This window comes from Neoarius graeffei, chromosome 13, assembly GCF_027579695.1.
Source record: "Neoarius graeffei isolate fNeoGra1 chromosome 13, fNeoGra1.pri, whole genome shotgun sequence".
Classification (NCBI taxonomy): domain Eukaryota; kingdom Metazoa; phylum Chordata; class Actinopteri; order Siluriformes; family Ariidae; genus Neoarius; species Neoarius graeffei.
In genome coordinates this window covers 50,230,100-50,255,066 of record NC_083581.1, presented here as the reverse complement: position 1 = coordinate 50,255,066, position 24,967 = coordinate 50,230,100, and the positions used below count along the sequence as shown (strand labels likewise).

The window sequence follows — 24,967 nt, the reverse complement described above, 5'->3', positions numbered from 1 at the left end:
AAAATATGGAATTTTGAAACTTCCACATCATTGCATTCCATTTTTATTTACAATTTGTACTTTGTCCCAACTTTTTTGGAATCGGGGTTGTAGAAAGATTACAAAACAAGGTATATAAATAACTCTATCTATAGCTAATCACTGCACGACTGTGCTGCCCCTATAACATAATTATCAAAATACATTACCTAACATAAAACTGATTCAAAGTCCCCAAACAGATAAAACATAATTATCTGGCTTGCTCTGTGGCAGGAAAAATGTAGTAAAATTCATCTATATGAATATCGACATCAGTGCTGCAGCCGTGTTTCATTTAGTCAATGAGGCAATGGCTCCATGAAGGGGAAGGCATGATCAAATCCAAAGAAATGCAAAAGTTCATCTGCAGTGGGGACAAAATGTGCCAAGATCAGACTTATGATGTACTCATTGTTCCAGCAATACAGGGCCCATTCTGCAACCTGAAAGTGTGGACTGGAGACACATTACCTAGCATAGGTTCAAAGGCAACCTATTAACTCTATTAACATTCTGATTCAATAGGGGGGTAAAGTGGTGGCCAACTAAACTTCAGGGGCAGCCAGTGCCACCCCAGGCTTCATATAGACCAGGTAATGGTTTGTATGGGTGTCAAAAACATGCCATGAGGTGGGGTGGATACTCTAAAATGGCAATAGGTGTAAGTAAATTTATTCTATCCACATTCACTAGATATGAGCAATCATACACTCTGATTGGCTACTCTACTACGAGGCTATCATCTCATATACCATGAGTAGAGAAAAATAAAATGGCGGAGCGTGTTGCTGAACCAGCCGAGGACGAAATAAAAACTCTACTCCAAAACAAAACCCCAAAAATACAAAAAAAACCACAAAATATGGAATAAAAGTATTTGATGGTAAGAATATATATAAAATATAAAATCTCATTATCTCTAGCCGCTTTATCCTGTTCTACAGGGTCGCAGGCAAGCTGGAGCCTATCCCAGCTGACTATGGGCGAAAGGCGAGGTACACCTTGGACAAGTCACCAGGTCATCACAGGGCTGACACATAGACACAGACAACCATTCACACTCACATTCACACCTACGGTCAATTTAGAGTCACCAGTTAACCTAACCTGCATGTCTTTGGACTGTGGGGGAAACTGGAGCACCCGGAGGAAACCCACGCGGACACGGGGAGAACATGCAAACTCTGCACAGAAAGGCCCTCGCCGGCCACGGGGCTCAAACCCGGACGTTCTTGCTGTGAGGCGACAGCACTAACCACTACGCCACCGTGCCGCATTCAAGAATTATTATTATTGCATTTTTCACAAATTGCTACTGTCATTTCGCTGGCTTGTTTCAGATTTATTGTCATTCAACCGTGTGACATGATAAGAACGAGACGCAGTTACCCAGGTCTCGGTGTGTGCAGCGTGAATAAATAACTAAATTAACTAATAAGTAAAATAGTTAAATAACAAATAGAATAAACTAAGATTGGATTTAGGCGGCACGGTGGTGTAGTGGTTAGCACTGTCGCCTCACAGCAAGAAGGTCCTGGGTTCGAGCCTGGCAGCCAGCGAAGGCCTTTCTGTGCGGAGTTTACATGTTCTCCCCGTGTCCGCGTGGGTTTCCTCCGGGTGCTCCGGTTTCCCCTACAGTCCAAAGACATGCAGGTTAGGTTAACTGGTGGCTCTAAATTGACCGTAGGTGCGAATGTGAGTGTGAATGGTTGTCTATGTGTCAGCCCTGTGATGACCTGGCGACTTGTCCAGGGTGTACCCCGCCTTTCGCCTGTAGTCAGCTGGGATAGGCTCCAGCTTGCCTGCGACCCTGTAGAACAGGATAAAGCGGCTAGAGATAATGAGATGAGATGAGATGAGATGAGATGAGAACTCTGTTGTAAAGCTGTCTTGGAACGTTCCAGTCAGGCGGTGGCGCTCGTGCTCATTTTGCATGTGTCTGTGTGGAGCAGCTCGTGAGTGTTTTGCGCCGTTTTTCCGCCTCACGCGCATTTTCTCCTCTCGAGGCTGAATGAATGTACACGCGGAATGTAAATCCGGATGAGGGCAGGGGCGACGTCTGTCTGTCTGTCTCTGTTTCTCTGCTTTTGTGGCTCAGTAATTGGCTAAGGGATTGTAAAGCCATCGTTTTGGAGCTGTGGAAACTGAAAGGGAGGTGAGGAGCCGAGCGAAAAGAGGCAGAACGGGCTGGTTTTGCCCTTCTGCTCCCTGACAGTTACCTGTCCGCGGCTGCAGAGGTGAAGGCGGCTCGCTTTTCTCTTCCGTCGGCAGATAGCTTTGAAGCTAGAAATGCTTTCGACTCATTATCAGTGATACTGTGTGTGTGTGAGAGAGAGAGAGAGAGAGAGAGAGAGACTCGCCATCACTCGCACAGGCTGAAGAGGGGCATTTGGAAGAAGGACGGCGCAGAAGGGTGAAGTGGGAAGTGGACTGCATTCCCCTTCATTTTTAAGCTTGGAGGTTCTGGCAAAAATGTTTGGATTTCAACACGCTGTGACGTTTGTTAACATCTCTCCTCTCTTCAGCTTTATTTATATATATATATATATATATATATATATATATATATATATATATATATATATATATATATAAAATTGTTTATTTTTTTCCATAGAAATAGTGTTGTTTTGCTCATTATTCTATGCAATCTTAATAGCTCGTTCGTGCTCGCGCTCCACGTTCGAATTGTGTGTGTGTGTGTGTGTGTGTGTTTTGATCATTCCCGTCGACGCTGGTTGACGTCCATCCTGATCCTCCAGAAATGCTGCTCTGTAACATCCTTCTGCATGTTTAATGCATGGTTTTCTGCTTATGCCTGAATTATTCACCCATGAGGAGGTTATATGGCAGTTGGCGAGGAAAGAACATCAGCAAATGCATTTCACATCTGGAACATGGTCTTGTCTCTTAACTCATAAGACTAGAAAACGCACATGCAGTGATTGCCATACCAGCCTGTCCAGTATAGAGTTACTTTTTTAAAAATCCTGTAATAATGCTTGATTCCAGTTCTGGTATAAAAATGTTCCCAGACGTTGAATATATCTCATATATGCTTTCTGTTTACCACACGGAACATCCACTTCTATGCACTGGTGCTTTAACTGCAGTACTGCAAGCTCAAGAGGATTTGCTGAACATTATCATTTATTGATAAGATATTACCACCAGGAATGACACCAGAGCGTTTTACTGTCATATCCAAGGCTGAAAGTTGGTGAATGTTCCAGGTCTTGCAGTCTCTCTTCTTCATCATATTAGGCTACTGTATTCATAGAAATGAAGAAGTATCTTTTCATAGAGTTATTAGCTGACTGCTGGTGTTGAATCTGAATCCATTTTCAATTTATTGAACCCCTTGTTTCTGTGTTAATGAGAGTCTCTCACCCTAGGCGTGAGGCAGTATGATTAATGAAGCGAGTGTGAATAATTTTAGTTACAGTATAGTGTCTTCGAAGTCACTGTGACACTGATGTTTGGTGCAGGTGAAATTCAGATGAGTGTAAAATGCAGCAGGGTTTTTTTTTTTGTTTGTTTGTTTGTTTGTTTGTTTGTTCTTCATCCTAGCTTGCAGTAGTCGAAAGCTTCATGACTCAGTCCTGCTGAGTTCTGAGTGCAAATTGAATGTCGATACAGAAACTCCCCCTGAGCTTGTATGACTAGTTTAGGTCTCTTGTATTGCCATGCCGCTGTGACATGCTGAAGTGATAAAGGACGGGTGATCTTTTCAGTTACTCAAGTTCTGCTCGGACAGGAATATATGCAACTGAATGAACTCAGGTTGAGCAAGGTTGTTTCTCGTGCATATCGGGATGTTTGCATCATACATGGTCATATGTGGTTTTATATGCATTTGCCATTTGAATTAAGAGAACCGGATACTTTACAGTTTACCATACCGCATATTCAGAAATGTGTCATGTGGTATATGAACCACTTCTCTTTGTATTCATGTGCAGGTTAGGGTTAGGTTTAGGGTTCCTTCACCCTTCACTATATATAACATAGTTCCAGCGGTACGGTAAAGTGTAAAATTTCCAGAGAACATTATAATAGGATCATGGATGATAATATTTATGTGGCGGCAGCTGACATTCCATGATTAAGGACATAGATATAACTGCTCGTTCATTGTTTTCTAGAAAACTGAAAGCTGGTATATATAAATATAAATGTCTTACTACATGCAGCTGTTACTTTAATCAGCCTGTGAGGTCATGTGAACTCTCCTGATTTCTCAGTTCAGGATAATATACATAGATACACACACCGCAGTAACGGTGATCAAAAACCCCTTTTCATTGCAAACAGCAGCATAGACCTGAAAAATTGTTCCAGATGGGATTAAAATGATCAGCCCACTGCAGAATGGGTCAAAGAGCAATCGGTAATTTGGTCCGCAATAATAGAATTACTCCAGGTTTCAGTGTAAACCTAATCCTGTCTGAATAGCGCTATACAGCCAGCTAATAACACACTCATAACATGTAGCAGTCCATCTTTTTAGTCCTGGCCTTCTCTGTCTGTCCCACAGCTTGTCACACAATGTGGCCAAGAACTGCCTAGTTTCATAGGAAGAGACAATTTGGCAGAAGAAGAACAACAACAAACATGCAAGCTTTCTTGTTTACTTACCAGTAACTCTTTCCTCGAAGAACTTTTTAAAATGAGACTCGGTGAACTTTTATTTTTCAGTCCAGTGACTATATCATGATTCAAAACACTTATTGCAACATGGTGTCCAAAGTTTGTTTTCTCACAATAAACCAGCTCATAGACATCCGGAGAGCCAGTTAGGTTGCATGAATAAACAATATCAGACACACCATGAGTTGTGGACAGAGCATCCGAGACGTTTGCTTTTCGTTTGTTTCTGGTAACAGTTATAACAGGTTTCCACCCAAGTGAGTTTTTAGAAAAAAATAAATTAATTAATAATTGCAATAGTTTGCTGAGGCAAAACATTTATTGGTACTATTTTTTTAAATTAAACATTAGTAATTATTTGTCGATTCATAAAAGGTTATGAGAAACCATAGGGGAAATGTTTTGACAGGAAAAGCACTGCAGGTGTGTTATGTCGCATCATTTATCATGTGCATCTGCTCCAACAATCCAATAAAATGCCAGCAGGAAAAACAAGATACCAGTGTAGTACTGAAATCTTGCGTGCATGTGTTGTCTCCATTCTCGCCAACAGCTGTTCTGTTTAATAACTTGTCCCTAGCCTATCCTCTTTATCAAGAAGACTTTTCAATATTGTATTTGTCTTAATCGAATGAATTGTACCTTTTTAAATCGTTCTGGAGAAGGCGAGTGAAAATACATATTACCCAAAAGGTCTGTGTAAAATTTAATGATTCAAGGCTTGAATCATTAAATTTTACTCAGACTTGAATTTCAAGCCTTGAATTGTGTTAGGTATAAGCTCGTAACAATTTATACAGTTGCATCACTGTGGACATTTGCTGAGACAGAGTATTATAGCCTGAGTAACTGCAAATATTAACCCTTAGAACAAACTGAACACAATTCATGAGTATTTCTGTTCATCTCACAATTTATTGCTCAGAAATAACTCTTACATTGTTCAAAACAGAATGATTCACACTTTCAAAAAAATATTGCCATGGCTTTGTTGTGTGATAAAGTATCAGCTAGTTTCGGAGTGGTCTGGTTCCATGTCCATGAGCGAGTGCATCAGCGTCACAAATTCATCAAAATGTCTGGAGAAAATTATGGTTGTTCATTTACCTCCAAAAAATATGCATCACTACCCCCCCCCCCCCCCCCCCCCCCCTATTAAGAGTCGGTGCATATCAGTACAAAGTTACTCTGACAGCTTTATCTCATAACTAAACATGATCCTGAAAGAAAAGATGTCTTCCAGGATAACAATGCGTAAGCAGTCACTGAATGAATGATCGAGTATTCAAATATTCCATAGGGAAAAGGAAAACTCAAGACTTCATTCATTCATTTTCTATAGCACTTATCCATTGTGAGTCATGGATGAGCTGGAACCAGTGCCATCTGGGCAAGAGGCAGGGTGCACCCTGGACAGGTCTCTGGTCTATCACAGGCCTACTGCAGAGACACAGACCACCATTCATGCTCACACCTATGGGCAATTTAGGTGGTGTTTACATTAGACCGTATCCGTATCGTTTTTGTTGCGGATGCACTGTCCGTGCACATTAAAACGCCGGAAAACGACTCCACAGGCGGAACAGTTTGAATCCGCCAGGGCCCACGTATTCAAACCAGTACGTATCTGATCCGGTGCTGTGTAAACATTGAGGAATGAGGATACGCAGTGCTGAGCTCTAGCTGACGTCGTCATTGGACAACGTCACTGTGACATCCACCTTCCTGATTCGCTGGCGTTGGTGATGCCATGTTGGTCATGTGAATGAGCAATACAGGAAGTGTGTTGAGGAAGTCATTAAGTGAATGAGCAATACAGGAAGTGTGTTGGTTACCGTAGCACTAAATGGTCTTGTTGTAATCGCAAAAAACGGCCGTTCTGCGAGGTGAAGAGTGTACCGAACACTGTTAGATCCTTCTAGCATAAACACGAAGGCCATACACGGTGTAAAAAAGGCTTCATTGTAGTACCAGTACCGCCGATAACAGACTGGCATACTTCATTTTTTACAACGACATCCTTCCACTTGCAAGTGGTGAGTGACTTGCGCATGCCCGATATGCACTGGGATCATGTGACGTGCCGTCTAATTAGTCATGTGATTAGCGTATCCGTGTATTGGCGTTGCTGTGTGCACGGGGAACGGTTTTGTTGCGGGTACAGAAATTTTGTGTGTGTACACGAATCGTTTTAAAAACGTTAATCTGATGATCCGCTGATTCAAAATAATGTAAACAGGGCCTCAGAGTAGCCAGTTTACCTAATCAGCATGTCTTTGGACTGCTGGAGGAAGCCAGAGCACCCGGAGGAAACCCACACATGTATGAGGAGAACATGCAAACTCCACACAGAAAGGCCCCAGTCAACAGGCAGGTTCAAACCCAGAACCTACTTGCTGTAAGGCGACAGTGCTAACCACTGCACCACTGTGCCGCCACTTCATTCGTTTTCATGATTTAATAAAGGAAAATGAGGCAGACGAAAATGCTTGCTTCCATGATAAAATAACACTGAAGGAAGAATATGACAATTAAATTGTTATGATCAGATTAAACCCTAATGACCAACCGAGAGTTTAATTAACATGTTTTTTTACTTGTCACCTTTATAAGGTGTGTACCAACCTGTTAGTAATAAATATTGGCCGTTCATGATAGTTTTATGGTATAAATGATAGATAAATGAATATTGGGATAAATGATCAACAAGGCTTACTGATGTAGCAGAGCATGCACTAAATTTAAGAATCTGTAAATAATGGCAAATTTCTTAGTGCTCCAGAGAGAGAGCGCTGTCAGTTATTTGCATTCAAGTCCATCCTTTCAGCAATGCTAGCTAACAGACCCGAGCAGTCTACAAAACATTCAGATTGCACCAGGCATTAAGCCTATGTATTGTTGCCTTAAAAAAACAAGTTCGGAAATAGCAACATGTACTTAATGTCTGATTACTGGTGTAATCACATCAGCCATTTTGCCGCTTAGAATGAAATTAAACTGTGTTACTAATAGCTAACACCAGTAAACTCATCTTACAGAGGTCTCACGGGTCTTTAGTTGTGCTGTTGTACCAGAATAATCCATGCTTGCATAGAGTACACAGAATTTTCCCAAAACTTTGGATGTTTTCACCTGGTTTTGCTGACAGTCTTAATTTTGTTCCGTGGTTTTCACATTAGATGTAACTATTTAGTTATAGAGAAATATAAAAACTTGTAATAATTTTACATTTAGGGCAGAAGTATACTTTCACAGACATGGCTTCATACAATGCAGACATGGACATGTGCATGGGTGTCTCCAAAGTATACTCGATTTTCTTCTGTTCCAAACACATCTCTGGGCACAAGCTGAATGCATGCGCACTACGACTTTATTGTAATATGTATTACTGCACGCTCAGTTTCGCACATGAGCAGTCAACCCACACAAGTCCGAGCAGACCATGTACAGTGTATTGAATGGACAGCATGGCTCGATTGCCTCCCATTCTATAGAAATTAAGCTGAAATCCCTCCACCATGTTATCAAATTTGCAACCAGGATGCACTGTCAGAAATAGGGGTACAGTCAGAGTCCATTTCTGTCCCCCAAGGTACAACTACACTAATGTAGCCTCTAGGGCTCATTATTGGACCTCAAGTTAACTATATGGACCTTCTTAGGGCCAAAAAGGTACGTTCCCAAGCAGTGTAAAAAGTGTACCTTATGGCCCTTTTCCACTACCCTTTTTCAGCTCACTTCAGCTCGCTTCAGCTCACTTCAGCCCGACACGGCTCGCGTTTCGACTACCAAAAACCAGCACGACTCAGCTCGCTTCAGCCCTGCTTAGCCCCTAAAACTCGCACCGTTTTGGAGTGGGGCTGAAGCGAGCCAAAGCGAGCCGAGTGAGGCTGGGGTCGTGAGCAGACACTCCCCTGTGCACTGATTGGTGAGGAGGAGTGTCCTCACATGCCCACACACGCCCCGCGAGCGCGCTGGGATCTGTAAACACCGCAAACCCGGAAGGAGAAGAATTACGAATTACGAGAATTTCTGAAGCCTTATGCGCCTCGCCTCATCTATATGCTCTTGCCAGTATCTGTCCGCGTTGTCGGTGACAACAAGCCACAGCACCAAGACCAGCAACACTAACGACTCCATGTCCTCCATGTTTATTGTTTACTATTCGGGTCGTGAGACTACTGCTTAAAAGCTCACTGATGTCACTGTTTGCGCTGCTTAACGACATCACCTGACGTCCACCCACTTTCGCTAACTCCACCCAATGTGTCCACCCACTTCCAGCCAGCACAGTTCAGCGCGGTTGTAGTCGAAATGCAACTCCAACAGCCCCGCTCAGCTCGACTCAGCCCAACTCAGCACGGCACGGCTCAGCCCAACTCAGCCGCGTTTGTAGTGGAAAAGCGGCATTAGAGTACTGCCCCAGTGCCAAGCCGTTGTACCTCTAAAGGTACAATAATGTACTTTATTTTCTGAGAGTGTGATGTCACTCCTTTGCTAGGCATGCCCTTTTCTCCAGTGCAATTGTCAGATGAATGGTCACATTCTCAAATTCTCTTATTTTATCCATAGAGCTTACATAGCCTCAGCTGGAGATATTTAATTAATACGGATGCATCTACGGTAATAAGGACTTTTATCACTTGGATGTGAACTGGAAATTCGCTGACTGCAGAATTAACCATGGTTTCAGGGAAAGCAGCTGGTTTAACAGCAGTCACTAATGCAGGATGAGTTAAAAACTCATTATTTGGGACACCTACTTATAAAATTCATCCTAATGTTAGTGGTATGTGTTCACTGATGAACAAATGGCTTTTTGCACAGATTTTGAGAGCTGGATTGTTGGATGTTGTTAATGCTCTCGATGTATCAAACATTTTAATAAAAAATTGCTAACGGTTTGCATGAGTGCATGTGTCCAGAAAAGCTCAAATAAGTTTGTATGAGACAGTGAATTCTGTGGTGAAGTTCAAATCAGTAAGTGGATATAATGAACAGATAGAGTGAGATGGTCTCTTCTGGGAACGCCGTCAGTCAAGTGTATCTATGCCTTCTTACTTTATAGTAGAGTAATGTGGAAAACTCATTTCTGTGGGAAAATAAAAAATGTGTAGATATCAGCATAGTGAAAATTAACTGTTCGAATTAGATACTGTAGATGGAATGACAGTTTAGATGAGGAAAGTGACATGGAAAAAAAAGGCTGTTGAAATTCATGGGGATGGGCAGGGCTAAAAATGGTCCTGCCAGGACCATTTTTTAGCCAGCAGGGGCACTAGACCCATGGTGGCCTGACTTCTTAGAGATGAGGCGCGGTCCATTCTATATACAGTCAATGCAGTCCACCCAGATTTACAGCCCACGCTGTCTGTGCTGATGATGAAATTTGCGTCGTGCACCGTGCACACAGCATTTCAGCGGAAGTACTTCGGCTTTCACATTTTCCATTTACGGCATTTGGCAGAAGCTCTTATCCAGAGTGATTTACAGAAGTATGTTGAAGTCCCTATCAATAAACACATCCACAAACTGGTTCACTAGGTCACAGACTAAGAGTACCATCAGTCTAAAAACCCTGTTGAAAAGGTTAATACAATATGAAAAACATACAACACTTTTTTTTTAAATAACAAAGTGCTACTTTATATATTTGGTGAAGAGGTAGGTCTTTTGTTGTCGTTTGGAGACAAGCAGTGACTCAGCTGTTCAGACAGCCAGGGGAAGTTTATTTCACCAGCTAGGCAACAGAACAGGAAGATGCAGCCTTGATGCGTGTCTTCCTTGTGCCCTGAGAGATGGTGGATCTAACTAAGCAGTGCTAGAGGATCAGAAGGAGCGTGGTGCAGAGCAGTGTGTGTGAAAAATGCTTTAAGGTAGGTGGATGCTGGTCCATTTTTGGCTTTGTAGGCAAGCATTGGCGTTTTAAATCTGATGCGGGTAGCTACAGGATGCCAGAGGAGGGAACGAAGTAGTGTGTGACAACTTGGGAAGGTTGGAAACAAGTCATGCAGCTGCATTCTGGATTGGTTGCAGAGGTCAGATGGCGTGCAGAGACAGACCAGCCAGGAGCATGTGGCAGTCGTCCAGTCTCAAGGCCAGAGTGCTGTGAACACACCAATCGGGTAATGAGGAGCATATGCTTAGTTTAGAGGTTTAATAAGAAAGCATGTTGAATAACTTTACCATTTTCTAATGAATTAAGGATTTAATTATGAATTAATTGAATTTCTAGAATATTTGTTGCAGCCCTATTATTTCAGCCCTGTCAATAACTTTTGGAGTAGCGGGCATTTGGAAAAGAGTAGTAGGCAGACCCAAAGCATAAGTAATGCCGCCACCGTAATGCAAACAAAGGTGGGGTATGCACTCAGAATTTTTTTTTAAATATAAATGTAAAATAGTGCATTCTGAGTGATCCAAAATGCAATATTTTGCATCTCAGAATAAATAAAATGTTCTTCTTGATCTCATGATTTAGGTAGGTAATAAGTGAAAAAATGTAAGTGTAAAGCCTCTCTGATGATTTCATGCCAATTTGACTTATTTTCAAGTTTTATAGGTCAATCATGGGTCAACTTATATGTAGTAAATTCTTGAAAATTCAATTATTATCACTCAAGATTATCTTCAAGATTATCTTCAAAATTCTGCCGGGGCCTAGGCTTCAATAGGAAAACCGCAACCCTAAGAAGAGCTGCTTCAAGATGAGAACAACAAAGAAAATAAAGAGATCTTGTGAAACTGAAATATCTAGTAAGCTTTAAATATCAGAACTGAAGAGACAAAATATTTTGCATGAGGAACTTGAGTTAAAACTTGAGTCAGTGTAAATTATTCTTGATATGATGTATACGTTTATTGTATTTATACTACTGTTAAACACTTACGGTAATGAAAAAATGTGACTGAAACTTCTGTGCAATTGTAATTCTATTAATCTAAACAAAAGCCAACGCAGGCGGCACGGTGGTGTAGTGGTTAGCGCTGTCGCCTCACAGCAAGAAGGTCCTGGGTTCGAGCCCCGTGGCCGGCGAGGGCCTTTCTGTGTGGAGTTTGCATGTTCTCCCCGTGTCCGTGTGGGTTTCCTCCGGGTGCTCCGGTTTCCCCCACAGTCCAAAGACATGCAGGTTAGGCTAACTGGTGGCTCTAAATTGACCGTAGGTGTGAATGTGAGTGTGAATGGTTGTCTGTGTCTATGTGTCAGCCCTGTGATGACCTGGCGACTTGTCCAGGGTGTACCCCGCCTTTCGCCCGTAGTCAGCTGGGATAGGCTCCAGCTTGCCTGCGACCCTGTAGAAGGATAAAGCGGCTAGAGATAATGAGATGAGATGAGAAGATCTCAATCAAACCCTGTGATGTTCCCTGGCAAATACGCAAATCAACAGACTTCATGTTTCTGAAGTGTAATCTAATGCAGCTAGATAACACATACACGGTACTGATACAGATACTAGTAAGCAATGGCTGTTGTCATAGCACAAACGCGATTCTTACCATCTAAAAAGATCGCTTTTCTCAGTGAATATAAAACAAATAAAGCATGTCACATAAAAATGCAAGGAAATTTTTCTTTTTTTGAATAAACCACTGCGAGTAGCCAGTGATGGAGCATTTATGGGCAGCAAAATCACCAGCTGATGGCAGTTATTGACAGGACTGTTATTTGTAACCTGATTGTTTACACTGTACAGTGCTCAGCATAAATGAGTACACCCCCTTTGAAAAGGAACATTTTAAACAATATCGCAGTGAACACAAACAATTTCCAAAATGTTGACAAGACAAAGTTTAATATAACATTTGTTTAACTTATACTGTGAAAGTAAGGTTAATAATATAAACTTAGATTACACATTTTTTCAGTTTTACTCAAATCAGGGTAGTGCAAAAATGAGTACACCCCACAACAAAAACTACTACATCTAGTACTTTGTATGGCCAGAGGCGATTCTAGAGTCTGTTGTGGCCCCAAGCAAAAATTTCCAGGGGGCCCTTCTGACCAGTGTTCATCACCAATATGTTATAAATAATCTGACACCAACGAAAAATGTATGAAACCAAAGTTTTTTAAATTCCAAATGTGAAAATGCAATGGTAAAGAACAATAAAAACAATAAAAAACAAAATAAATAACCCCGGGGGCGGCACGGTGGTGTAGTGGTTAGCGCTGTCGCCTCACAGCAAGAAGGTCCTGGGTTCGAGCCCCGGGGCCGGCGAGGGCCTCTCTGTGTGGAGTTTGCATGTTCTCCCCGTGTCCGCGTGGGTTTCCTCCGGGTGCTCCGGTTTCCCCCACAGTCCAAAGACATGCAGGTTAGGTTAACTGGTGACTCTAAATTGAGCGTAGGTGTGAATGTGAGTGTGAATGGTTGTCTGTGTCTATGTGTCAGCCCTGTGATGACCTGGCGACTTGTCCAGGGTGTACCCCGCCTTTCACCCGTAGTCAGCTGGGATAGGCTCCAGCTTGCCTGCGACCCTGTAGAAGGATAAAGCGGCTAGAGATAATGAGATGAGATGAGATAAATAAGCCCTCGGGCCCTGACTCTCGGGGGGCCCCTGAGCCAGGGGGCCCCAAGCAGTTGCCTGCCTTGCCTGTTCACAAGCTGCGCATCTGTGTATGGCCTCCATGATTTTTAATGACAGCACCAAGTCTTCTAGGCATGGAATGAACAAGTTGAATTCACATCTTTCACATGATGTATTCAATATTCATGAATACATCATGAATTCACAGATGTATTGCTCTATACTGAAAGAGAAGATGCTACTATCACTCCGTGCCCTTGGTCGTCGTGCACTTTTCCAACATGACTAAACACACATCTAAGGCCACTGTTGGATTTCTGAAGAAGAACAGGGTGAAAGTGATTCAGTGGCCAAGTATGTCTCCTGATCTGAACCCAATCGAACACCTACGGGGAATTCTGAAGAGACCAGTTGAGCATCGCTCTCCATCCAGCATCCAGTCACTAAAAGAGGTCATTGTTGAAGAATGGAAAAAGATTGATGTTGCAAAATGTCGCCAACTTGTTCATTCCATGCCTAGAAGACTTGGTGCTGTCATTAAAAATCATGGAGGTCATACAAAGTACTAGATGTAGTAGTTTTTGTTGTAGGGTGTACTCATTTTTGCACCACCCTAATTTGAGTAAAACTGAAAAAATGTGTAATCTAAGTTTATATTATTAACCTTACTTTCACGGTATAAGTTAAACAGATGTTATATTAAACTTTGTCTTGTCAACATTTTGGAAATTGTTTGTGTTCATTGAGATATTGTTTAAAATGTTACTTTTCAAAGGGGGTGTACTCATTTACGCTGAGCACTGTATTATGCCTCACATGTAAGTCAAAATGAATACACTTCAAATGAATAAAGATAAAAGTAAAGTATTAAAAATAGCTGTTTTTATGAAATTGTGCCCTGTTGGGTAGAAAAGCCATGCAACACTATTAGAAAAAGAAGCCTTTATTTGTCATATGCACACTCAAGCACAGTGACATTCATCCTCTGCATTTAACCCATCTGAAGCAGTGAACACACACAAGTGAGTAATGAGCACACACACATCCCCAGAGCAGTGGACAGCCATGCTACAGCACCCGGGGAGCAGTTGGGGGCCTTGCTCAAGGGCACTTCAGCCCAAGGCCACCCCATGTTAACCTAACCTGCATGTCTTTGGACTGTGGGCAAAACCGGAGCACCTGGAGGAAACCCATGCAGACACGGGGAGAACATGCAGACTCCACACAGAAAGGCCGCCGTCAGCCACTGGGCTCAAACCCAGAACCTTCTTGCTGTGAGGCGATAGTGCTAACCACTACACCACCGTGCCACCCACAGTTGTTAACATACGTTTCCAGACTAAAATGGACATGAACCAAAGTTTATTGTGGTTCCTGAATCAAGGCCACGTTAACTGTACAGTAAAAACAAAGCTATTTTCTTAGAGAATCTTATATGAAAAGTGTTTCTTGTCCCATGTGTGTGTTTGACACACCTGCTTGTGCAAGAGCTCTTCATCATCAACACTTTCTGAAGGGCAGATTATATTATTGCCTTGATCTACTTAATTTGAAGTTTCCCTTGTGTAAGCCTAAACTGTTTTGCGTCATGCATTTAGAAGCAGACAGTATGCACTGAAAATGTATTCAAATCAACAGACTCTTCTTTCTGCATAAATGTCGAAATGTTTTGTTTCTGTTTTGCAATATACTGTCCAAAAACTGCTGGGATGCGAGATAGATAGATAGATGGGTTCAAATCATACCTTGTATTGAATCCTCCTTTTCATTGTTTCCTACCTTCAGCATTCCAAACAGTACTGCTCTGAGGTGTTCACTGATCAGGAGCACCGAAGAAGCCATCTTCTCCACACGCAGCCTAAACTAACGTGACTCTATTAGATCCGGCTGTCATCTGCATTGATATAAAACGTGTAGGCGATGTGCGAGGAAGAGCTGAAGTTTGATTACTGTGAATCACTCGCCTTTGTGTATTTTCCTCAGCACTACATTTTTTTGCTTCAGTATCGCTATAGAAGCAGCTCTAGAGTGAGGGGGGCCTTGCTAGGCTGTTAATAACGACTTTGTGTCATAGCAGAGATGAAACTCTCACTCATCACAACCTGAGATTTATTTGGATAGCCCCACTACAGCTATTACTCACAGTCACTGAGCGGTCATCAGAAAATAGCTCTATTGGTACAGGTCTCTCTTACAAAACAGGTCAGGTTTGTGTAGTGCTCTTGTGAATTTATATCTGTGGCAATAACTATTGGCAATTGAAGTTGCATGTTGATGTAATATGAAATCACTTTATTGGTGCATTAAACAGACATAATAGATATTCATTGCTCATTTTGGCCTAGTTTCACATGTTGTTGAGCCAGTGAAGCAAATAAAAGAATACATCTATTTCAACTCACCAAATTGAACTTGTCAATGTAGTAAATGGGAAAATCAGTCTTTTGCTCACGGCCTCTACTGAGTGCCAGTATTGCTGGACACCCACCAGTCTGATCAATCTTGTGCATTATAAAGAATATTAGGTGTTACATCAGTAATGTTGTGGAAGGAAAACAATTATTAGCTAATCTATACAATGTTTTTTCTGGATTAAATGAAGGTAAGGTGGTGGAGTGGTGATAGAGAAGTGCTTATGAGTTTGACATCACTCAGCTTTCACTCCAAGCTCTCACTCTTAGACTGCAGAGATCTTACACCTGGGGTTCCCAAATTAGAGGTTACTTGATTTAAAAAATGGGGTCTAAAGAGAAACTCAAAATCTCCTCTGTTGCATTTATCCATCCATTATCCGTAACCGCGTATCCTGTGCAAGGTCACGAGCAAGCTGAAGCCTATCCCAGCTGACTATGGGCAAGAGGTGGGGTACACCCTGGATAAGTCGCCAGGTCATTGCAGGGCTGACACATAGAGACAAACAACCATTCACACTCACATCCATCCATCCATCCATCCATCCATCCATCCATCCATCCATCCATCCATCCATCCATCCATCCATCATCTGTAGCCGCTTAACCTGTCCTACAGGGTTGCAGGCAAGCTTGAGCCTATCTCAGCTGACTATGGGTGAGAGGCAGGGTACACCCTGGACAAGTTGCCAGGTCATCGCAGGGCTGACACACAGAGACAAACAACCATTCACACTCAAACTCACATCTACGGTCAATTTAGAGCCACCAATTAGCCTAACCTGCATGTCTTTTGACTGTGGGGGAAACCGGAGCACCCAGAGGAAACCCATGCAGACATGGGGAGAACATGCAAACTCCACACAGAAAGGCCTTCGTTGGCCACGGGGCTCAAACCCAGAACCTTCTTGCTGTGAAGCAACAGTGCTAACCACTACACCACCTTTTTGCATTCATTTATTTTTCAAATTGATATTAGAAATATTGCAGACAGATTTGGTGTGCAAAAATGAAATGTCAATGTTATTGAGAGTCAAATTCAAACAAGCCACATTTAAATTAATGGGTTACATGCTTTAGTCTTTTTCACTCTCCTGGTCATAGTTCAGCAATAAAAATGGCTAATCCGTCTGCCTCCGCTAAACACGTGTCTCAAATCACATAGGCCTACTTATGTACAGTTCTAGACTGTTAATGAATACTAACACTAACCAGTTTTCCGATAATGTTTAGTGTTTGAATTTTAGAAACCTTTAAACCTACCAAAATGTCTGCTTTGCATGCGAGGCTTTTGGATATCCTTGATTAGTAAATACCTTTGAATATAAGGTCAGCATTTTTGATTTGAGACGCAGCCCGTGACAGTAATCATGATGACAGCAGAGAGCTCTTGAGAGTGTGTTTAAAAATGTCACTTTTAAATTTTCCAGATGTACCCAAGATAGGTAACAAATGTTAAACAATGCCACTAGACTGTCATTGTTTTTGCACACAGAATCATGCATTCAGTATACACATGCTCCTCTGTTTTATGTAAGACCATATCATACCACTCCGGTGTGGATTTTCCAAACACTTCTCACTGGACTGGTAAGTCAGTGTATGGAATATTCCTATTGTTTTTACTTATTTATATGACACACATGTATATTATTGACATAATAAAATGTTCAAATGTTACAGCAGTCCTGTATTATAAACTGAAATAAAAATGTAAGGTAGTCCAGGCTTGGGCTCGCAGAAAATTCATAATGTCCAGTTGAGGTAATTTGCCTTAAAAGTTTGGGAACCCCAATCATTACACTCTTAAGCCACTTTCACTTACGAAACTTGTTAATGCATCAGGTAAAACCAATATGGTGATAACAAATTTTCATTCCCACTCAGTCTTCCATAACAGTAAAGTAACAAGCGTCACATATTCCCACTTGTCTGTGTGTAATGGGATTGCTACGGAGTACAAATCTCTGATTTGAAGATCGGACGTATAATCCATTCTGATTTCCAGCCATATCTGCTGATGTTTTCTTTCCTTGTTGTTTTGAATTTGCCACCAGTCGCTTTACAGTGAAGCAGTATGAGTATTTGATTATGTCCGTGTCAGTAATTCCGTCACAATATCACTGCATCATCATTTATGTCGCTGCCAGCAGCATCATGACTGGTCACAGCACGTTAATTCAGTGGTTCCAATTCTCACTGGAGCTATGGCAAAAGATTATTGTTAACGTTACTAGTTCGCCAGGGGATAGATTGTTTCTATTTTAGCGTTGTGTTCCCATTCCCATAGAATACCATTACAGCATAATAGAGATAAATAAATGCCTTTCAGTGTGAATGTGAATGGGGTATCCGGAACATAACTTATGAATTAGGCAAATTCTTTTGGAGCAATATATTATTTGCACCAGACATAACAATGCGGTGAGTGTTATAGATTTAACCAAGTACTGTGTCTGTATATAAACTTATCTCAAACCAATGCTGCTATAAACTGAGAAGGGGCACTTTACACTGTTCACAATGTGAGCTGCCATGTTGCTTTGTAAATGGGGAAGGAACGGGTAGTTGAGAAACCTACCTCAAGTTGGGGTCTGATTCCCTGCCCACTGCATAACTGCATATTGGTCTTGACCAACCCAAGCTGTGTAATGTCTAGCCTGGGGTTAGCTGTTGGAGTTTGATTTTTCTCTATTTCTCTGTTATTTATTTCTGTACTTTGTCAGCACATTTGTATGGTTGTCTTGTTTCTTTGGCTGTTCACGGATTGTTGGTAATTCAGCAGAATATTACACTAGATGTTATTCTGTCACTTGTTCAGTTGGCACTAGAACTTTTTTGTCTAGAAGTTCAGCACTTTTTGTACCTGACTTTTGCACTTGTTATACATCGCTCTGGATAAGCGCATCTGCTCAGTGCAGGGGCGATTTCTCAGAGACGACAAGGGAAGCCGAGCTTCCCCTAAAATTCTCTCCCCAAACTGCGGCATCTACGACGTTGAATTCTCATTAAAACAATAACTTGCATAACATAATATATGCTCAAGATTGTATTTACGTTCATAACTATCCTGTAACTTATTTGAGTGATGTCTGATGAACTTGCAGTTCGCTATGAGAATCACCTTTGCTGCCAGGCTGTAACCAGCGTTGCCAGATACTGCTTACGTTTTCCAGCCAAAATATGTTCAAAATCCACTTAAAACCGCCCAATCTGGCAACACTGGCTGTAACCTTTCTTATTTCAATGGGCTCTATGGCTGGCAGCCGGGCATCCGTTGCAGTCTATGAGACGGCTCTGAACAGCCAATTTCGGCTAGTTGTTATTGGTTAAAATCGACAAAATCGTCACTTCCAGGGAAGCCGGGCTTCTCTGGGACTAAACGAGACAGTGGGAGGGGCAAGAAGCCGGGCTGATGAAGGATTATTGGAGGTAGTGTTTGAAAGACATGAGGAGGGCGGGCTCTGTACTTCGGCGTTGGCGAGGAACACGGAAGCATGATCAGTCCCTAGCGGATGTCGAGAAAGTGTAGTCGTGTGCCAAAGTGCTGTCCGAATTTCTTTTCATATAAACGTTTCTTCTCGTTGATGTCTCTGTACATTACTCTGTAAATAAATGTAAATATTACTCGTTGTGCTCCGTTAACTTTCATCCATTCTATCATTTTGATCATTCGTGAATTCACTCGTTTATTTCATTTGTAGTTCAATCTGGTTGTAGGCTAGCTTGAGCCTTATTGGGATCTGCAGTGCTAGCTGCTAACAGAAATTGGTGAAGTCTCTGGAAAGCACAACCAGCTAGTATGACAGGGTCACAGACCATTTTCTGGAAAAGGAGCGGAGGGCAGAATTTGTGTATAAATAGTGTGCATCATATAATGTTCATGAATGTGAAGTGTGTATATTGTTCAGTAATGTTAAGAGAATGGTGGGCTCTGTGTTACAGGTTATACCTGGGTATAATATTCAAGGTTCTGTGTGTTGCATAGCCTACCTGGTTATGGATTTCCAGACTGTGTTGCAGAAGATGTTCAAGGATGTGTTGCACAGCTGGGTGTTGTGTTAAAGACTCTGTGTTGCATATCAGGGTATGATGTTCAAGGCTCTTCGTTGAATAGCCAGTGATTTTTGGATGTTTGATATTTTTGATTAAGGATATGAGGCACTAGCCTGGCAAGCCAGACTATAACATGAAATGTACAAGCAAAAATACTTTCTGCCACTAGGTAGGGTTGTCTAGTTCACTATGCTAATGGGGCACACCTTTCTATGCTTTGATATCCGGCCTACAGGTTTTACGATGAATGCGTAAAATGGGCTTCCCCTGTTTTAAAAACCAGCAGCCGCCACTGGCTCAGTGCCATGTAATGTAATGTAATGTAATATAAGCTGACAAATTGAAGGGGCATTTTCAGTGGTTTTTACCTGTTGTAGGTGGGAAATTACAAGTTGCAACTTTACACTCAAATGACATAAGTAAAGAAACAAGCCACTACGTAATACAACCAAGTAGAGAGTTAAAACTGACATGGGAGCTCTTGATTTAATTTACCAATTTAAAATGCTTACATTTAAAAGACAATTTAAATCCAACTTTTCTTCCAAATTGCAGCATACCTTCTGTATTTTTTTATCTTTTGTCTATTTGTGTGTGTGTGTGTGTGTGTGTGTGTGTGTGTGTGTTGTTACTCAGCGTAATCCCCCCGCCCCTCCATAAATCTACAAATGACATTTCTGTAGACTTTATGGACATGAAATTGACAAAATTAAAATGTGTTAAATTTGCCTTGTGTATTGACATTGCTTCATTTTCACATATTTCTATATTCTGTGTCAGGCAACAAGTCATGCATTTTTTTTTCTTTTGTGGCTGAAAGCTCAGATGGTGTTGTGGATTGCACTATACTATATTAGCATGTGAAGGCAGACGCTTAGCCTATGTGAATCTCAGTTTGGCTAAGAAATGTAAATGGAGTTATATATCAGTGACAGGAAAACTTTAAAGTGGGTGAATAAAAACAAATCTGCACATTAAGGTTGTTTTGAAAACTAGGATGATTTGGAAAAGCATTCACGGTGATGCCGAAAGGCGGATAAAACCCTGCTGCTTTCTATAAGGCATTGTTTAAAATCATAATCTACAATAATGGCATGATTGTGCAGTCTGCAGTTGCACAGCAAAGTGTGTGGTAATGATACTCATAAAAATGAAGTGTAGCGCACTGTGGATTGAGCAGACAGTTGTTAATTCAGTTGTGAATTCAGGGTTGCAGAAAGCAACCTTATTTCATTTTTTGAACTCATCGCTCAGTTCATTGGAGTCAGTAGCTCTCAATACATCATATTCCAGTGACATTAGAGTTAATGGCTCAGATTCCTCCCACCCCCAGTTCTCCTAAATGACATTTAGAACACAGCTAAACTGTTAAAATATTACATGAATAGCTTGCGGTTTTCTGAGAGGACTGACATGATTGTGTTGCATAAGAGGATTGATTATATGTAGGACCATATATTAAAGGCCAAAGGTCTACATACAGATAGGCTAAAAGAAATTTAAACGCAATTTACATGTTGCTATACATTTTCTCATGTTACTCAATTAGGCTATCTACATCATTTCCATAAAAAAGATATTTCAAAATAATTTTCATTTCAATATAATAGTGATAATAAAGATTGGGCGGCACGGTGGTGTAGTGGTTAGCGCTGTCGCCTCACAGCAAGAAGGTCCGGGTTCGAGCCCCATGGCCGGCGAGGGCCTTTCTGTGTGGAGTTTGCATGTTCTCCCCGTGTCCGCGTGGGTTTCCTCCGGGTGCTCCGGTTTCCCCCACAGTCCAAAGACATGCAGGTTAGGTTAACTGGTGACTCTAAATTGACCGTAGGTGTGAATGTGAGTGTGAATGGTTGTCTGTGTCTATGTGTCAGCCCTGTGATGACCTGGTGACTTGTCCAGGGTGTACCCTGCCTTTTGCCTGTAGTCAGCTGGGATAGGCTCCAGCTTGCCTGCGACCCTGTAGAAGGATAAAGCGGCTAGAGATAATGAGATGAGATGAATTTTCATTTCAATATAATAGTGATAATAAAGATTGGGCGGCACGGTGGTGTAGTGGTTAGCGCTGTCGCCTCACAGCAAGAAGGTCCGGGTTCGAGCCCCGTGGCCGGCGAGGGCCTTTCTGTGTGGAGTTTGCATGTTCTTCCCGTGTCCGCGTGGGTTTCCTCCGGGTGCTCCGGTTTCCCCCACAGTCCAAAGACATGCAGGTTAGGTTAACTGGTGACTCTAAATTGACTGTAGGTGTGAATGTGAGTGTGAATGGTTGTCTGTGTCTATGTGTCAGCCCTGTGATGACCTGGCGACTTGTCCAGGGTGTACCCTGCCTTTCGCCTGTAGTCAGCTGGGATAGGCTCCAGCTTGCCTGCGACCCTGTAGAACAGGATAAAGCGGCGAGAGATAATAAGATGAGATAATAAAGATTTATTTCAGCTTTTATTTTCCATAGCAGATTTTCAGTGGGTCAAAAGTTTAATTGTTAACTTGAATCGAACACATGACAGCCTTCCACAAGCGTCTCACAATCCTTTGCTAGAATTTTTGCTCATACCTCCTGACAGAACTGGCATAAATTAACTCAGGTTTGTGAACCTCCTTGTTCAGACATGTTTTCAGTCCCATCAACAGGGTTTGGGATTCAGGTCAAGGCTTTATGATAGCCACTCCAATACTTTTTGTTCCAGTTTTTGAGGTATGCTTAGGATCAGTGTATTGCTGGAAGACCCAGTTGCTACAAAGTTTTAATTTTCTGGCTGATGTCTTGAGGTTTTGCTTTAGAATTTCCAGATATTCCTCCTTCCTCATGATGCTATTTGTTTTCTGAGTAGCAGCAGTCCCTTTTTGAGCAAAATACTTCCCACAACATGATGCTGCCACCCCCATGTTTCACAGATGGGAAGGTGTTTTTACCTGTGTTGCTTGGAATTTCTCATGGTATCAATGACATAAATGAATTGCCTCTAATGATAGGCCCTTAAAGGGACACTCACAATTTGCTGCTAACTATGACGTTTCGGGGCGGCACGGTGGTGTAGTGGTTAGTACTGTCGCCTCACAGCAAGGAGATCCTGGGTTCGAGCCCAGCGGCCGGTGAGGGCCTTTCTGTGTGGAGTTTGCATGTTCTCCCTGTGTCTGTGTGGGTTTCCTCCGGGTGCTCTGGTTTCCCCCACAGTCCAAAGGCATGCAGGTTAGGCTAACTGGTGGCTCTAAATTGACCGTAGGTGTGAATGTGAGTGTGAATGGTTGTTTGTCTCTGTTTCAGCCCTGCGATGACCTGGCGACTTGTCCAGGGTGTACCCCGCCTTTCGCCCATAGTCAGTTGGGATAGGCTCCAGCTTGCTTGTGACCCTGTAAAGGATAAGCGACTGCAGATAATGGATGGATGGATGGATGGATGGATGGATGGATGGATGGAGGGATATGACGATGATGATGAGCATCATGATTTCATATTTTTATTGCCAGGATGGTGAAAAGTACGGATACAAATACCAGTTCATATTGTCTGCCCCAATCCTAATCCATTCAATATTAATTTTTTAAATTCACATTCCAGCCATCCATCCGTCCATCCATCCATTATCTGTAGCCGCTTATCGTGTTCTACAGGGTTGCAGGCAAGCTGGAGCCTATCCCAACTGACTATGGGCGAGAGGCGGGGTACACCCTGGACAAGTCGCCAGGTTATCGCAGGGCTAAATTCACATTCCTATTTTTTCATCTCATCTCATTATCTCTAGCCGCTTTATCCTTCTACAGGGTCGCAGGCAAGCTGGAGCCTATCCCAGCTGACTACGGGCGAAAGGCGGGGTACACCCTGGACAAGTCGCCAGGTCATCACAGGGCTGACACATAGACACAGACAACCATTCACACTCACATTCACACCTACGGTCAATTTAGAGTCACCAGTTAACCTAACCTGCATGTCTTTGGACTGTGGGGGAAACCGGAGCACCCGGAGGAAACCCACGCTGACACGGGGAGAACATGCAAACTCCGCACAGAAAGGCCCTCGCCGGCCCCGGGGCTCGAACCCAGGACCTTCTTGCTGTGAGGCGACAGCGCTAACCACTACACCACCGTGCCGCCCCCATAATCAGTCATTTTATAAAAATTATTTTATTATTGTTTCCGACAATTAGGCAGAATTTTAAAAAATCAGTGCATGTACCCAGTACATCATGTTCATAATTCATAAATGATGTAGTTTTGGAACCTGCACTTGATTCCTAATAAATCACAAAAAGACATGACCAAAAAGTTAATTGCCTATTGGAAATTGTTTACTACTTAAATGTAATATTTTAGGACACATTTCATGTACAGTACTGTGCAAAAGTCTTAGGCACATGTAAAGAAATGCTGTTTGAACAAAAATGGCTTAAAAATAATAAAAAGAAACGTTTCAACATTGAAAAAATACTGTAAACAGCAGTAAGCCATAATAAATGAAACAAAGTCAATATTTGGTGTGAGATGACCATCCATCCATCCATCCATCCATCCATCCATCCATCCATCCATCTATCCATTATCTCTAGCCGCTTATCCTGTTCTACAGGGTTGCAGGCAAGCTGGAGCCTATTCTAGCTGACTATGGGCGAGAGGCTGTGAGATGACCCTTTGCTTTAAAAAAAAAAGTAGTTTCGGGTACAAGTGCAGTTTTATAAGGAAATGAGCTGTAGGTTTTACTGAGCGTCTTACAGAGCCAGCCACAGTTCTTCTGGACACTTTGACTGTCACATGCGCTTCTTAATTTTGCACCAAAACTCAGTAGCCTTCATTATGTTTTAATCTGAAAAGTGGTCTCTTATGTAATATGCTGCTCATGTAGAAACATTTTTTTTTCTGTAACTTTTAATTTTGTGCTGGAAAATGAATGTTTGGAGCTCTAACATGTTTTTGTACTGACTCAATAATGTAGAAGTCATAAAATATAAATCTATAACAAAGTTTTTATGAAAATACAAAAATAGGGTGCTTAAGACTTTTACACAGTACTACGGTATATATATAGTTAATACATAATTTTAAAATTTAAACTGACATTCATTTAATCTGAACTCTTTCCAGGAACATTACAGGGATATTTACCTGCAGGAAATACATGTTTCCAGAGACGTTATACAACTAAACAGAAAGTCTTGAAACAATTTTTGCTGCAGAAAATGTAAATGTAAGGTAAGGTATTATAGTATTGTACAGTATTCAGACCATGAAATTTGTTCATATTGTCATATTCCTGCTGAAGATTCAACAAATTACCTCCTCCAAGTTATTGTTATGTCCTTTTTTACTTGACC

General features: G+C 41.9%; 1 protein-coding gene across 1 annotated transcript in view; it reads left to right on the top strand.

The window, feature by feature from the left end:
* Window positions 1-2,183: 2,183 nt before the first annotated feature.
* Window positions 2,184-24,967, top strand: part of cntn3a.2 (contactin 3a, tandem duplicate 2) — a 145,682-nt gene continuing 122,898 nt past the window's right edge. Inside the window, exon 1 of the mRNA XM_060937972.1 lies at window positions 2,184-2,258. The gene's annotated coding sequence lies outside the window, so the exon portion shown is untranslated. The remainder of the gene's footprint in view (window positions 2,259-24,967) is intronic.